This window comes from Habropoda laboriosa, unplaced genomic scaffold (assembly GCF_001263275.1).
Source record: "Habropoda laboriosa isolate 0110345459 unplaced genomic scaffold, ASM126327v1 scaffold175, whole genome shotgun sequence".
NCBI classification, from domain to species: domain Eukaryota; kingdom Metazoa; phylum Arthropoda; class Insecta; order Hymenoptera; family Apidae; genus Habropoda; species Habropoda laboriosa.
Window position 1 is genome coordinate 1,280,379 of NW_017100347.1, and position 15,241 is coordinate 1,295,619.

Consider the following 15,241-nt stretch of genomic DNA (forward strand, 5'->3'; position numbering starts at 1 on the left):
GGATGCCGGATATAACCGGCGCTAGCAAGTGTGAAGCATTTAGCGGATGCCGGATATAACCGGCGCTAGCAAGTGTGAAGCATTTAGCGGATGCCGGATATAACCGGCGCTAGCAAGTGTGAAGCATTTAGCGGATGCCGGATATAACCGGCGCTAGCAAGTGTGAAGCATTTAGCGGATGCCGGATATAACCGGCGCTAGCAAGTGTGAAGCATTTAGCGGATGCCGGATATAACCGGCGCTAGCAAGTGTGAAGCATTTAGCGGATGCCGGATATAACCGGCGCTAGCCAGCGTGAAGCATTTAGCGGATGCCGGATATAACCGGCGCTAGCCAGCGTGAAGCATTTAGCGGATGCCGGATATAACCGGCGCTAGCCAGCGTGAAGCATTTAGCGAATGCCGGATATAACCGGCGCTAGTCGCGAATATGGTTGTCTGGCAATATGGTTCAAGGAGATCTTTAACATGATTAAAATACATTTTTTTCTCGAACATTTCAAGGTCACCGTAGATAATCACGTTGAATGATTCACCCTGTATATTTGCTGCTGAAATATAATTAGTTCTACTACTGGAAAACATGTGTTCACTACGTTTCCCTTTTTAAATGGCGTATTAATACTACATGTAGTTACGGTTGTAAAATCGTCGAGTTTAAACTCGTGTAAAAAAATTGATGCGAATATTATACGTGTTCATCGTTCCGTTACGACCGTAATGTGCAATTATTTATAGTATTTTCCGTGTTATTATTCGCAGAAGAAGAAAACATTGAATCGGAAGAATTATTGTGTATTTAATTCTTTTTTTTTTTTACTTTCGTTCAGACTATCTTTGCATCTTTAATTCCTATGTTTCTAAGCAGAAAAGTACTTAGCATTTTCAGCCATTTTGAATTTCCTTTTCTGTGACTTACATTTGAGAAATAAATAAGGTGAACTCCGTTGTATTAGAAATGTACACTACCGCGCATTAGTATTTGGACACTCGATGCGATCTATTTAAAAGGTTCATATATCTTTATTGGATTGCAATATTTCTACCTATAATCAGCAACGATGAACACCGTTGAGGTGTAGAAGATCTAGGATGTAGTATATGATGATAAATTTACCAACAAATTAATGAAAATTATTAAATATTGCGTTCGTCTATGTGTCCACTTCAGATATTTAAATACTCTTCTTTTCGTAGAATTCCATCTATTCTTACTAAATTGTCCACTTTATTTGCACCAGAACATTACATTACCTCCTCCATGTTTCACCGTTGGCACAACATATTGGGATAATAACTTTCGTTAAATTTTCGACAAACACTTGAAATCGACGAACTCAGGTGTTTTCGCAACATCAATTTTCCACCGATTTCAGTTATTGCTTTTTCATTTATACTAATTCATGTCAAATGTTATTTTCATTGGTATTTATAAACATTATGTGGGTCGCCTGGAATAAGATCGCAAGCCAAAACTATATTAGAGGGTTTTATTTAAAGTATACTTCCTGCATAGTGTCCAAATACTTACGCACGGTAGTGTATGTGCAATAATTTTATATTTGTTGTGATTAAAAAAAAAAAAAAAGTTAAATTCAACGGTACATTTACACCACGCTCTTTGTGAGCTGAAAATTTATCTACTTTGTATTATGCATGCATATTACAAATTTTACATTTCCAGTGGACATTGTTAAGCTTCGTTGCGAATTTGAAATTCATAGTGACGATGTACAGTGTGAACGGTTTTGTCGCGTGTTTCCCGCAAATATTTTCACAACAATATCGCTTGACCAGTAGGTTTGAACGATCGATACCGTTAACCCTCGAACAGCGTCGTGAATGCTGGCCGGGTCATTTTGATTCGTGGTAAAAGTTCCGATATATTAGGTCATCCTGAAAGTTTCCGGGCGTTTCAAGCCGTCCATTTTGAAAAAAAAAAAAAAGGAACACAACTCTATTGAAACGAACTATTTTTATTTGAAATCATTTCCATAATGTTCGATACGCTTTTGCTGTTGAACCGTTTTGGGAGCAGGAGTAGCGACAGTGTGAGAGATACAGTAAATTCTCTACAAGTGTCAGTATAGATGGTCCTACGCTTATGTTATCCTCGCTCGCTGACAATCAAGCGTGTAACGCTACACCAGTCGGTTTCTTTTACGAAAATATAATTTCTTTAATTTTATTTTTTTTCATCTGAAATTATTTTTAACATGTTGGTGAGATTTTTCTGATGAAAATGATATCAGACACGATATAATTTGAACAACATTTACTTATTCACTGTCACGCCACAGAAAAATCTCATCAATATGTTAAGAAAAATTTCGGGATAAAAAAACGTAAAATTAAAAAAGTTGGTATTTAAATCGCTTGGTTGCCTGAACTCACGTATCATGCTTATCTGTTATTCTCTGACCTTGTCTATGTTCGGCAAACTACAGAGGCGGGCGCGAGGCTCGAAAACGTAACCCCTGACTCTACAAGTGTCAGGTTTAGCTTCCTTGTGGTCTGACACTTGTGGAGAATATACTGTACTAGAAGATCCATATAATTTTGAATTTGCGGGTTGCCGAATTTCCTTTGTAAGCTTATATCATTTCTAATTAACCTTCGGACGGCGGAGGTCGGGTCACCGCTGACCCGGCTTTTAGATATCTTTTATTTCAACCGGCATTCGAAACAGAGACACGACTCTCCTCTCTTCTTTATATCATAAATATATCACAATATATTTGTATAATTTTAAACATTACAATGCCTAGTAAAATAAAAAATGTGGTTTCGTTTGCGTACGAAAAAGATTTTAGTATTGGGTCATATTTGACCCGATATCCGCCATTCGTTGTTCGAGGGTTAAAAAAAGATTTCACCCTTGGTTTTTCGTTTATTTTTACTTGAATCATTCTCAGCCACGTTGTGTACCAGCTGTAACAACGTAAACCAGCCAGTGTGGAAAAATTTTAGCAATACGTTACCTCTGAAGCTTCGTTCATAGAGGATGTTACTTAAGCATTTGTTTAAAAATAAGCTGAGATTGATTTTACAGGAACGTAGGATGCATAAAATAGACACGTGACGCAAATGAGAAACGAGAAGGGTTCGTAATAGGTCATGGGCTCACGTGGGGTGTGAATGGCGAATTATTAATAATAAAAACTGATTGCTTCGAACGACGGCTCGTTTCAGCCAATCTTTAAGGCTTGCGCGATCGAACTGATGAACCGTTAAACCGACCACTTGCCTACATTGAAGCCTTCAACATCGAATCTTCGAAGTTTCGAATTGTTCTAATAGAGGAGAAATTAATCTCGCTCAAATTTCATTTCACGTTTCTGTTTCATATTTCGTTGCTTTACGAGCGGCATTATTGGGCTCGAGCGTGATAAGTTGCTCAGTTAAACTCGTCATATTTTTGGAAAAATTTTCACTCGAACAACTAATTTTTTACTCAAATATAAATTTTTTTAGGGAAACACGAATTTGTCAAATATGTTACATTGCGTGTAACGTAAACAATCTGACGTAACCATAAAATAGTTCCATTTTTTTTTTCTCTTTTTAATTGCAAGGTTAAGGTCACGTGCAACTTTTAAGATTTAAATTAGCGACCTTGATGTTATTCGTTAAAATATGCCGCAGAAAGAAGACGCGTGCAAAATATTTTTTCCATTGTTTCTAATGAAAAGAGAGAGAGAGAGCAGTGAAAGAAAATTGTAAAGTTTGCGCGAAAGAAACAATACCCCTAACGAATTATTTATGTCACGGTCACACTTTCTTCGATTTCATTGTATCTTTAAATGGAATGACGTATATGTTACCGGCAAAGTGTGAAGTCCAGGCAGTGTACAGCCTGCCTAAGCAATGTACACACTTTGGAGATGCTTCTGGCGATATTTAAAATGTCGACGATTTCAAAATGTCAAATTTCAAATTTTATTTCACTTTCTCTAACACTCTTAGACAAAAGTCTAAAGATAGCATGTCAACTAGCACGAGGTAATCAAAATGTACAGTTCCACTTAAAAAAAAAGGGAGTTCACCTTGACATAATTAATTACGTCAACTGTACTATTTAGTGCAGAAATATCGTAATTGCTTCGTTGGTCGTTTTCCAGTATTACGAAAAGGAATAAAATATTTTAGGTTAGAATCAGGTATTTAGATAGATTACATGGAAAGCATATTATATGTATAGTGTGTCCAAAAAGACATTTGCACGGTCTATTTGCTTCGCAACTGGATATCGTAATATACGAACTTTCTACGTACTTCTTCAATGTTTTACTTTATTTCATACTCCCCGTCCCTAAAAAAAAAAAAAAACACCCGAGTGTGTGTTTAACTAAATATTACTATTTGGAAAGTTGACATTGTTGATGTTAAAAATGGGAAGCAACGTATCAATGAATAATTGCTTTTATTTCTGACTGATAACGAAACTTTTATTATATTTACAAGATATTCGGTACTTTCACAACTGCGTGTGTTTTATGTGAATGTACATTAATCACACAGCCAGCAAGAAAAGTGAAATCTTCGTTATTTCAAAGTTCGCTTGAAACAAAACCAAGTCAGGACTAAAATAATAATGGTGACGCGTACCTGCGAGTATCTTAAATATGATCTAACATTGCAAATCTTTTATTCCGTCCTTATGAAAACCTTTTTTTTTCCCCAAAAAAATTAAGAATGACGGAGGTAAATTTTGAAAAAAATTTGCTTCCACCTTTAATTCTTTATAAAGAATTAAGAATTTCGTTAAGAATTGATAACTCGAAATTCTTTACCATTAGAAGGTAAACCATCGAAAACCGCGAAATTTTGAATTTAACATTTTTCCATATCTTGCACAGTTTCGCAAATTTTAACGATGATATGAAAACTCGCCATTTTTTTTTTTAAGGGGTGTTTTCACCCCTAGGATCGTTTCATGGCCGAAATAAAAAATGGTTTCGCAGTTAACGTCACTTGAACTACATTTCTGCAAAGTTCCAAATTTTTTTGAATTTCCTAGTTACCAAACTTCCCTAGTCAATTGTAATTTGTAACATTGAGGAGGTGTGAATAATTGGTAATACTTAAATTTTCTTACCTGACGTAACACTAAAACGTAATACAGCTGACATTTGGATACACAGCCAGTAAAAAAATGAATAGAGAAGTGTTTCTGGTTAAATTATATATGATACACGATTAATTGTAAAATTCAAAATTATAATTAATTAATTAAAATTAATTAAAAATAAATTATTCGTTATACATGGCCAAATTAATGCATTTCTTTAATAAGATGCTCCCTGTATCTATTATAATGCTATTACACTCCCAGGATACAGCATGACATACATTTTCATTTATTTTTTTAAATCTACTTTTTCTTCTACTACGTTTGGCAATTATTTGTATTTTTGCAACTAATTCTTTCAACTCATTGTTTAGCAAATTCGGTCCGTATTATCCTTCTTACTAATAACTGATGAATATTTAACATATTTCTATCGAGTATTGGTTAAATTTTCGTTCCCATTTTGCAAACATTCAATTATGACTACGACGTTTGAGGTATTGGTCATGCCACTTTGTAGTCTATTCGTGCATTCGAGATTACGTGTCCATAATTAATCACGAGTGGCATATGCCACGTTCAAGTGACAATTAATGTTTCATACCGAAATAATTGAATAAAATGCACCGTAATTAAATCGTTATATCCAATTTATACGAACGTAATTGTTCACGTTGTGGTATGCTAATTTAATTGTCGACTCTAAATGTTTACGTAGTAATGTTGAAAGTAAGATGAAATTGTGAGAAAAATTAGGAAATCGTCGTGTTTTCTTATAGAGCCAAATAATATCTTTTTGATTTAGTAAATTCGTTCGTCTTCAAACGAATAAATCATTTTCTATCGTACCCAAGTAAATGAATTTTTATTTGACCAGAAAAGATAACCGCGTTTTTATCAAAATTTACACACGTGTCAGCCAATTCGGCGATGTGTTTTGTTTAGTTGCCTTTCAAATCTAGACGTTTGTAGGAGAGAAGTGACGAAATATTTAAATACCGCAATTAATTTCAATGAAAATTTACAAATTTGAAATGGATAATTTTTAAGTAAGAATCAGTATTTTGTGAGATACCTCTTTTGCCGCGCACGCGTGTAATCGTATTTGGCAACTTGTTCAAAAGGATTAATATCGATACGCTGCAATTCTTGCTTAATCTTGAATGTAGCCAATAAATAAGTTTCGAAAAAATTCCGAGTATTCTTGAAAATTATTAATTACCAAAATCGCGTGTTAATACTCGTATATTCCAACACACTCCGACTATGCGGCTGCGTTGCATAAATAAATCAACCGGATAAGGTTTAACATGTTTTCTTGACTCCGTTTTTTCAATTTATTACACTTTTTCTAACTTCCCAGTCGATCTCGTCGGATAAGTTTTCGATGGAATTCAAGACTGGAGAATGATCGATGAAGGATTCTAGAGAACAATTTTTTTCTTAAATTCTCGCTATAGTATAGTCTAACAAAAGAAAAAAAACATGTTTCACAAGGATCACCCGTTAAAAATAACAGACCGGCATTCTGCTGTTAAAAAATGTGCATAATTTACAAGTATAAGCATTTTATTTCACAAAAGAAATTTTTTTTCCTCTTTTGTAATAATCGTTGGTTGTTACTTTAATCGCGCTGATTTCCATGTATTAGTTTAATAAAGGGTAGAGAGCAAAGGTTAAAGCGAGATACCGCGGCGAATACTGCATATTATCACCGTTATCCGTTTCTCGGTTGACTGCATTCGGCAACTCTCGGTAAGTAACTCGACTTTTTGCCCACTGACTTGCGATAACCTTCGCTTAATTGGACAAGTTCTACGAAACTTGGCGAGAAATTGATTCTGTATTTCGTTTTGGCCTAGCTGCGGTGGTATTTTTCAAGGATAATTTCAGTTTATTTGTAAAGCTGTCTAGATGATCGGTGGTGGTTGGCTCGTCGGATTCCTTTTAAGTGAAACTATCGCTCGAATAAGTTGCACGTATTTCTGCCAGGACAAGGTATCTGCTAAATGAACAGCGAAATTTGAAAAGCTACTGCTGATATTAGATATAGTTTCAAGTGTGCAATAATGCCACTGATAACTGATAACACCGTGTATTTCTATAAAACTAGTAATATCTGTTCGATTATGTTAGGCAAGTTTGAGTATTTTCGTGTGTACGGTTGAAAAATGATCGATTACGTGCATTTGAATAATCTACAGCCCGGCTATCAACCTTCTAGTAATCAATGTCCGGATAATCGACGTTGTACTGTGTATAATTTCAGATGGAATCGCCGCTTAACCGTGGTATATTCCTTCGTTCGACTATACACTTGAGGTCTTCGGATCTTTTTTGACCCAAAGACCTTATGTGTATTGTTTGCGAGATACCGACTGACGGTAATTGTGAAATGTGCACCAAATTGGGAGTTGAATAGGTTTAAGTCCAAGCTAGAAGTTGTAATTTTCAGTTTTTAGATTTTTCATGGATAGTTGTGTTTTTTTTTTTTATTTTGAAAGCTAGAATATTTGTAGGAGGTGAAAGATTAAAGGGATTAAAGGGATGATTTTTAATTTTTTGATTAGTACGGTATGAAAATCTTAATTTGACGTTTTAAGAAATGAATGTATTTTAAGCTTTCGTTGTATCGTGTATTAATCAACGTGAATCGACTTTAAACGTTTCTTAAAAAATTGAATAATTGAAATATCGGAAAAAACAGTGATAAATTTTTTAAAAGCTTGCTTATTTTCAGAGATGAATAAATGTTAAATTCAAACTTGTTGCTACCTTCGAAATCGACAATAAAGAGAGAGTGAGTTAGGAATAAATTTTGGCATAAATAAATTCGTACCTTGGTCTACGTGTTTTCATTCTGTTTCGTGAACACAAAAACAAGCGAAATTTTGTGCTGACGTCAATGAATCGTTATAATTTTACGACTGTACCAGAAAGTTTGCTGGAAATTCTTCCTCGGAAGTCTCTATTAATTCAGGTCAGAAAGATGTTTTGTGTCAGTCTGCTTTTTCTTTTTTTCAAAGTCAATCATAGTTAGGTTAATCAGTCGCAAGTTAATCACCGATGATATTTTGTCATGTTGCTTTATCTCTTGCGAATCCAACTGGACGGAGAGAAATAGATTTCTTTCTCGTAAGATTCAGTGACTGCAATTCTGATTTTTTGTTTCTTTAATTGCTTCGCTGCTTTTTCAATCGTCTCAGAATTCGCGACAATCGTGTAAAAACACAACTATCGTAAAATACAAATTCACGTTAGATTACTTTCTTGCAAAATTTCATGATTGTAATTCAACATTTTTTTTTTCTTTAACTGTTTCACTGATTTTTTACCCAAAACTCACAAATTTATTTTCGTCAGAAAATGATTTTACTTAAGTTTATTTTAACATCGCTTTGAGAACTCTGGTCACGAACCATGATTCTTACATCTTGAGTATTTCTGTAGCTTAGAGCCAGACTGACCCAAGTCCTGTATTGCAATTTTGCAGGAAAGCAAAAGGACATCAGCGTTCACATATAAGCCACTCAGAATCCAAAGTGACCAACTCCGTGAAGTTAAATTTATTAAATTTTTTTTTTTTTTTGAATAAGAATTAAGCACCAAAATTGTGCTTTGATTCTAAAATTGGTAAAATGTCAGAAACTGAAGTTAATCGTTTTGGTTTTTGAGTGGCTCATGTAAGATAGCATTGTACTTGAAATAGTTCGAACAATTAAATCTGTTTTATCTACTGTGCAGCGTAAATAGCTCCTTATGGCTCTAATACAGTAAAGAAAAGGTAATAAGATGATGCGTATAACTAAATTTTGAAAAAAGTGGAGTTAGGTCAGTCTAGCTCTGAGGTACAGATTTAACCATAAGTGTTTAAAAATTTGCAAACCGTTTGCACTTACGAAACATCGATTTGTATGGGACATTTCTTAGGTTAGGACCTAACCTAACTTTTTCACTGTAGTCAATTGCACTTCTGTCTGAATTAATTTCCTCCATTTCTAAATTTTATTGTCTATATTTTTATAGCATATTTTATTTATTTTTATGGTACATTTTTTGTATATTTATATATTTGTCTACAGTTTTCTTTTTATTATTCCATTACGTAAATTCACCATTTTCCCTATTTTCCGGAATAATATTTTCTCTTCTTCCTTAAAGAACCAATAAATTTTCTCAAATAGCCTGATATCTCTGTATATCTTTTATCTCTTTCCGTATTTGCATATTACATCCTGAACGAGTATTTTACGACAATCTTTTGTTTACAGAAAATTTCTGTTTTTATTCGAAATTCTAAAACATCCGAATTTGAGTTTATATCTAAGATTATGTTATACCTATAGCAGACTCTGCACCGTGACTGGCTATCGCCATTGCCGAACACGAGACCAACAGAGACATCTATACTGTCCATGTCTCTTTTATTGTATTTACGTCGCCTCTATCACAGTATGGCACCACACATGGGTCTGTGAAGTTATACCACCGTACGCAACCAACAGAGGTAGTTGCACAGGCTGAGTCTCACGTATTACACACTTACACCTATCGCACACATACATGTACATACGTGCCTCGTAGAGTTACCGTGTTATATATATATATACACACATGCATATTAAGCTAACGGAGATAGCCATACAAGCCCCGTCTCAGTTACACAAATATCATGTTCGTTCGAAGACTAGGCATTCTCGTCTCTCGTGCTCTATTCAGTCTAAATTTATAAAACAATATATTAAAGATGTTGTACTCTTTGCAGTATTTAACGGTTTTTACGGGTTCTTCGCGTGTTAACGTAATTTTGTGCGAGGTGCTTGAATATAATTCTGAAGAATAGTGATTTTTGATTGAATCTAACTATTTCTCATAGAAAAATATTCTGCGACGAGTTTTAAAGCTACCACGATTGTCACATGCTAACTTAATTTTCTGTGCCGTATTTGAATCAAATTTCCAAGAGTAGTGATTCTTGATTTAGTGTTGTCGCTACAAATTTTCACTTGAATCTGATATTCAAATCTGACATTGAATCTATTTCTCATAGAAAAATATTCTCTGACAATATTTAAAACTACTGGAATTCTCACATGTTAACTTAATTTTCTGTGCGATATTTGAATAAAATTTTTAGGAATAGTGATTTTTGATTTAGTGTGTCGCTATAAATTTTCATTTGAGTCTGACTATTTCTCGTATAAAAATATTCTGTGACAAGTTTCAAAACTATTAGGATTGATCGGTGCACCTAGTGGAGGTGGAATATGGTGATAGAGAGTAGTGTGTGCCAGTCGAGGTAAGTTAAGAAATGGAAAAACCGAAAGGAACAACTTTCTCTAACTTGTTCGGAGTTAGAATTCATTTAGAGTTCAGAATGATCAACAACGCTTAAACGTTTTTTTATTATTAATGTCCTGTGGGTGGTGGGGAGTGCCGTAGCTAGAGGCGACGCAGACTGTTTCAAAACAGTCGTCTGACCGCGCAGCAGTGTATTTCATATTGAATGTGTCGAGTTCATTGAGTAAAAATAAAATTATTAAAAAGACTATTATGACTTTTTAAAATTATTTTCGTTGTATATTCGGAATATTCCAAGTAAAAATTTAGTTATTTCAATATAGTGAAACAAATTCAAAATATTGAAATTCTAATATCTATTGAAATTCATCAAATCGAATTCTAACCATTCAAGTTTATAAATTTTAATTTAGCCAATGAAATGCAAGCTATTCAACATTTAAATTGAACCAATCAAATTCTAACTATTCAGATTTAAATATCCCAATTCTAATATTTAAATTCAACCAACCGATTTCAAACAATTCGAAATTTAAATTCAGCCGATCAAATTCAAAGTTTAAATTGAGCCAATGCAATTGAACTAAGCACAATTTAATTCGGCCAATCGAATTCAAACTATGTAAGATTTAAATTCAGCCAATCAGCTTCGAAATGTTCAAATTGAAATGTTGGAATTCTACAATTTCAATTCAGCCAATCAAACTATTCAAAATTTTAAAAACACTTTAAAAAAATTTTCTATTTCGGGAAAAGACAAGATTAAATTTTTAAGTTTGAAAATATGTATTCGACCATATTTTAAACGCATACTTCTCAGCGCTCGAAATTTTTCTCAAATTTCTCAAAAACGAGTGACAATGCACTCAAAAACCTTTTTAGCGTTCTTTTACCGTCAATTTAATACTTTGCTATATAGTAACGAATTAAACTCGCGCCACAGATTTTGGTCAAGATTTGATAAAAACAGTAATATCAGTAAGAAAAATCAACTTCAATTCCAATTTTCCGTTTCATTTATTAAACGGAATATTGCAAAATTTCATTAATCTATAATACATTAGCTTTTCTTACTTAATATGGCACTAAAACGGTAAATAGCTGACGCTTAGATGCATAGTCAGGAAAAGAATACGTCAAACTAACACGAAATTCAGATCATTACAAAACAGTATTGCCAGCTTCATTTCCTTTTCGTTTGTAGCTGTACAGGTATTTTATCGTTTGTGTAATTTATTACATTTTAGTTTTACGTTATTCCAAATTATTTATACTTAATTCGAGGTTTGATGCAATTACCTAATATTTGAAATTATTACACATAATATTTACACGTATATATTAGTTTCCCGGATAATTCTTTGGGTCAATTTTCCGGATAATTCTTTCGATCAATTTTACACATATGCATCAAATTTTCAGATAATTCTTCGCATCAATTTTCCGGATAATTCTTCGCATCAATTTTCCGGATAATTCTTTCGATCAATTTTACACATGTGTCAATTTTCCGGGTATTTTTCGGATCAATTTTCCGGATAACGCTGGCTCAATTTTCCGGATAACTCTTTGGATCAATTTTCCGGATAACTCTTTGGATCAATTTTACACATATGCATCAAATTTTCGGATAATTCTTCGCATCAATTTTCCGGATAACTCTTTCGATCAATTTTACACATGTGTCAATTTTCCGGGTATTTTTCGGATCAATTTTCCGGATAACTCTGGCTCAATTTTCCGGATAACTCTTTGGATCAATTTTTCGGATAATTCTTCGAGTAAATTATACACATATGCATCAAATTTTCGGATAATTCTTCGCATCAATTTTCCGGATAACTCTGGGTCAATTTTCCGGATAATTCTTCGAATAAATTTTCCGGATAATTGTTCGTATAAATTTTCCACATATGCATCAAATTTCCGGATAATTACACGCATCCATTTTCCACATATGTATCAATTTTCCGGGTAATTCTTTGGATCAGAAATGCACGGTAAAACCAATTCGATCGAGATTCCGATATTCCGACCGCCTTCTTGTTAGAAATTCTAGACAGAATGTCTGATGACAGAAACTGAGCACCGCTTGTGATCCATCGGAAGGGTCCGAGAGGTGGAGGAAAAAAAAAAAGTAGAACGAAGAGTTTCCTTTGGGTGGAAGGAGGTTCCACCTAACAGTTAGCCGGTTCTGATGCTGGGCGTCTTCGACCGTCTGGTTGCATACACACGTATACTCGCTCGCGGAGTCCCATTTTCAATCGCACAACCGGTTAAGAGTTCGAGATGTTTTCTCTTAGTCTCTTCCACTCCTTTGGTTCCTCGCTTAACTTCGTCCACACCTACTTTGTTGTCGAAGATAATAGGTGGAACGAGGAATTAATTTTTACGATACACGAAACAGGTCGAACTAGATTTTCACTTCAGTGTATGTACATACATTTATATTTCTGGTGGAAAAAATAAAACTCGACTACAATCTCTTCCGAATTACCATATCGAAATTAGAATCTAGTGAAAAATAACACCGTATAATACTCGAGGTTTTTTTTCTTTTCATCACGATCTATCTACTATTTTTCTTTCGTTCCCAGTTTAATTGCAGCGTGGTTAAAAATTGTACGCTTCAACATCTATCATACTTATTATAGCAATGGTCGAACATGTCCTCTCTATCTTGTAACATCGATAGCTCTACAGGTTTACGCGAAAACCAGTTTCTGCTTTACAGTTTTACCGAAAAAAAAAAAAAAACGTTCCTGTCATTAATGGAATTACCGTTGCTTTAGATTATCGCTTTGCTTGGAAAGCAAGGTAAAGACACTTACGAAAGTATAAATCGTAAGAGAGCTAGTTTAATTTGAATTTTCGTTGAAACTCGCTATTTCGTGTTTACTATCTGGTAAAAATATGTTTAATCTAAACGGTAATTGGAACTGTCTGAGAGAGATAGTAATTCTATGAATTTTTATTGCAACGATAAAAATAAGAATGAATAGCTGTAGTTTAGTAAACTTACATGTAGAAACTGACACAAAGATTCTTTTCGAAGTTTGCTCGTTTGGCGAACGGATTTTTCAACGAACACGCTCTGACGTTACTATTTCCAAACCAAACAGCTCATCTACGCATGATCCGAGTTGAGCACCCCGTGAGCATTGAAAGAAAAGTAGGATGGATCTACAAAACAGTTAGATGGCCCTGATGTTAGTAAATTGCCAAGCCTTTATGCCTCCTTTCCTTTTGGAACATAATATACAGTAGTATGAAAGTCGACATAGAATTCAGTATCGATTCGATACCGATTTAACACGTTCAAGATACCAGTAAAATTCACGAAACGCTCGCTTACGAGTGGACTGTTCGATTTTACCGAAGTGTTTATTATCGTTAATACTTAATTTTTTTCAATTTCTAATCTTCTCAGCTCCTCAGAATACGTGTTTTTTCATAGAATTTTATGGAAGAATGTGGTCACCGGTGCGTCACATTATTATCATTTAACACGTTGAAGGCCGATCCATGAGTTCGTTTCGTGCCAAAAGCGAGAAATGTTTTAACGAAAATCTAAAGAAATTCGATAACGACGACAGACGTAATGGTCTTTTCAATAAAAAGGAAAAAAAAAAACAGGAAAAAGTTGTGGAATGAGAAGGCGTTTACGTTTTGTTTTTGTCAAATTTAGAGATTTGCTGGAAATATTGATCTAAATTGTAAAATTCGACACGAACTTGTATGTAACTTGTCCACGACGCTGAAATGAATTTCTTATTTTAATACCAGACATTGCTGTATGCGTAAATAATGTGTGAGCAGTTAGAAATAAAACTATTTAAATTAATTAATTCTGTATGATGCATTAGATGAAAATTTTACAAATAATACCATTTATTTAAATTAAATGCTTTTACTAATCTTTCGGCATTCAACGTGTTAATATTCAGTTTCTAATCTTTTCAGCTCTTAAATGTACAGTTTTTTTTTTTTTTTCATAGAATTTGTTGGAAATAAGCCTTTATGTATAATCGCGATCGACGAGAGCTGCGCGCACCAACAGGGATCTACCGACTTCCGGTGGGTCGGAGTTTTTCCTCCTTCCGGAAGCGTGTAACGTAAGAAAGAAACGCAGCAGACGTGCGATCCCGTCTATCTCGTTATTTTGTACTTTTATATTAAAGGGTGGGGTAATTTGTTGACTGTGGATTGATTTCCTTCCCCACTCGAGCAGCACCTGCACTAAAATTCTAACAGAATTTTATAGAATAAGCTCGATGACCCACCGATGGGTCACATCGTCCTGAACGTTTTAACGAATTATCATGATTAATAGACGATACGTACAATGTGTACTCTGTATACATTGTCGAGATTTTTTTAAGAAATGTTTAAAGCGTAACGATTTGAAAATGTTATTTCACACTTTGCCTAAGCAACGTGAACACAGCTTTAGGCCAAGTATGTATTGAGATATTATTAGGTCACCCTATAAGTAACGTCGCTTCTTATCTTGGTTCGTACACGTGAAAAAGAAAAATTTTTTTAAATTTATTTTCCCTAGATTTAATTTACAATCTGTAAAAGTACATTTGGTAAATTTGTGTACCGTGTTTATAGATGTGGAGCATGAAAAGTGTGTACTTATTGGTCGATGGTAAATTTACTGTAGTTATTCTAACTGCAAATACTATAAGAATGCAGTTTTTACATGGGGGGAGAAACGGGGAGTGGGTAGGGTGACTCTTCGGTAGCTTTCCAAGTCAAGCTTCATTCCTCGCGGCTGATGTTTAAGATGGGTGACCGCCAACGTTGGAAAAAAAAAATTTATATTTGTAATTTTTATATGTTTACGGGGGGGTAGGGGAGGTCT

The 15,241-nt window shown here is 34.3% G+C and overlaps 1 protein-coding gene across 1 annotated transcript in view; it reads left to right on the top strand.

The window, feature by feature from the left end:
- The first annotated feature begins 9,535 nt into the window (after positions 1-9,535).
- LOC108574639 (inositol-pentakisphosphate 2-kinase) overlaps positions 9,536-15,241 on the top strand; it is a 60,316-nt gene continuing 54,610 nt past the window's right edge. Inside the window, exon 1 of the mRNA XM_017937265.1 lies at positions 9,536-9,577. The gene's annotated coding sequence lies outside the window, so the exon portion shown is untranslated. The remainder of the gene's footprint in view (positions 9,578-15,241) is intronic.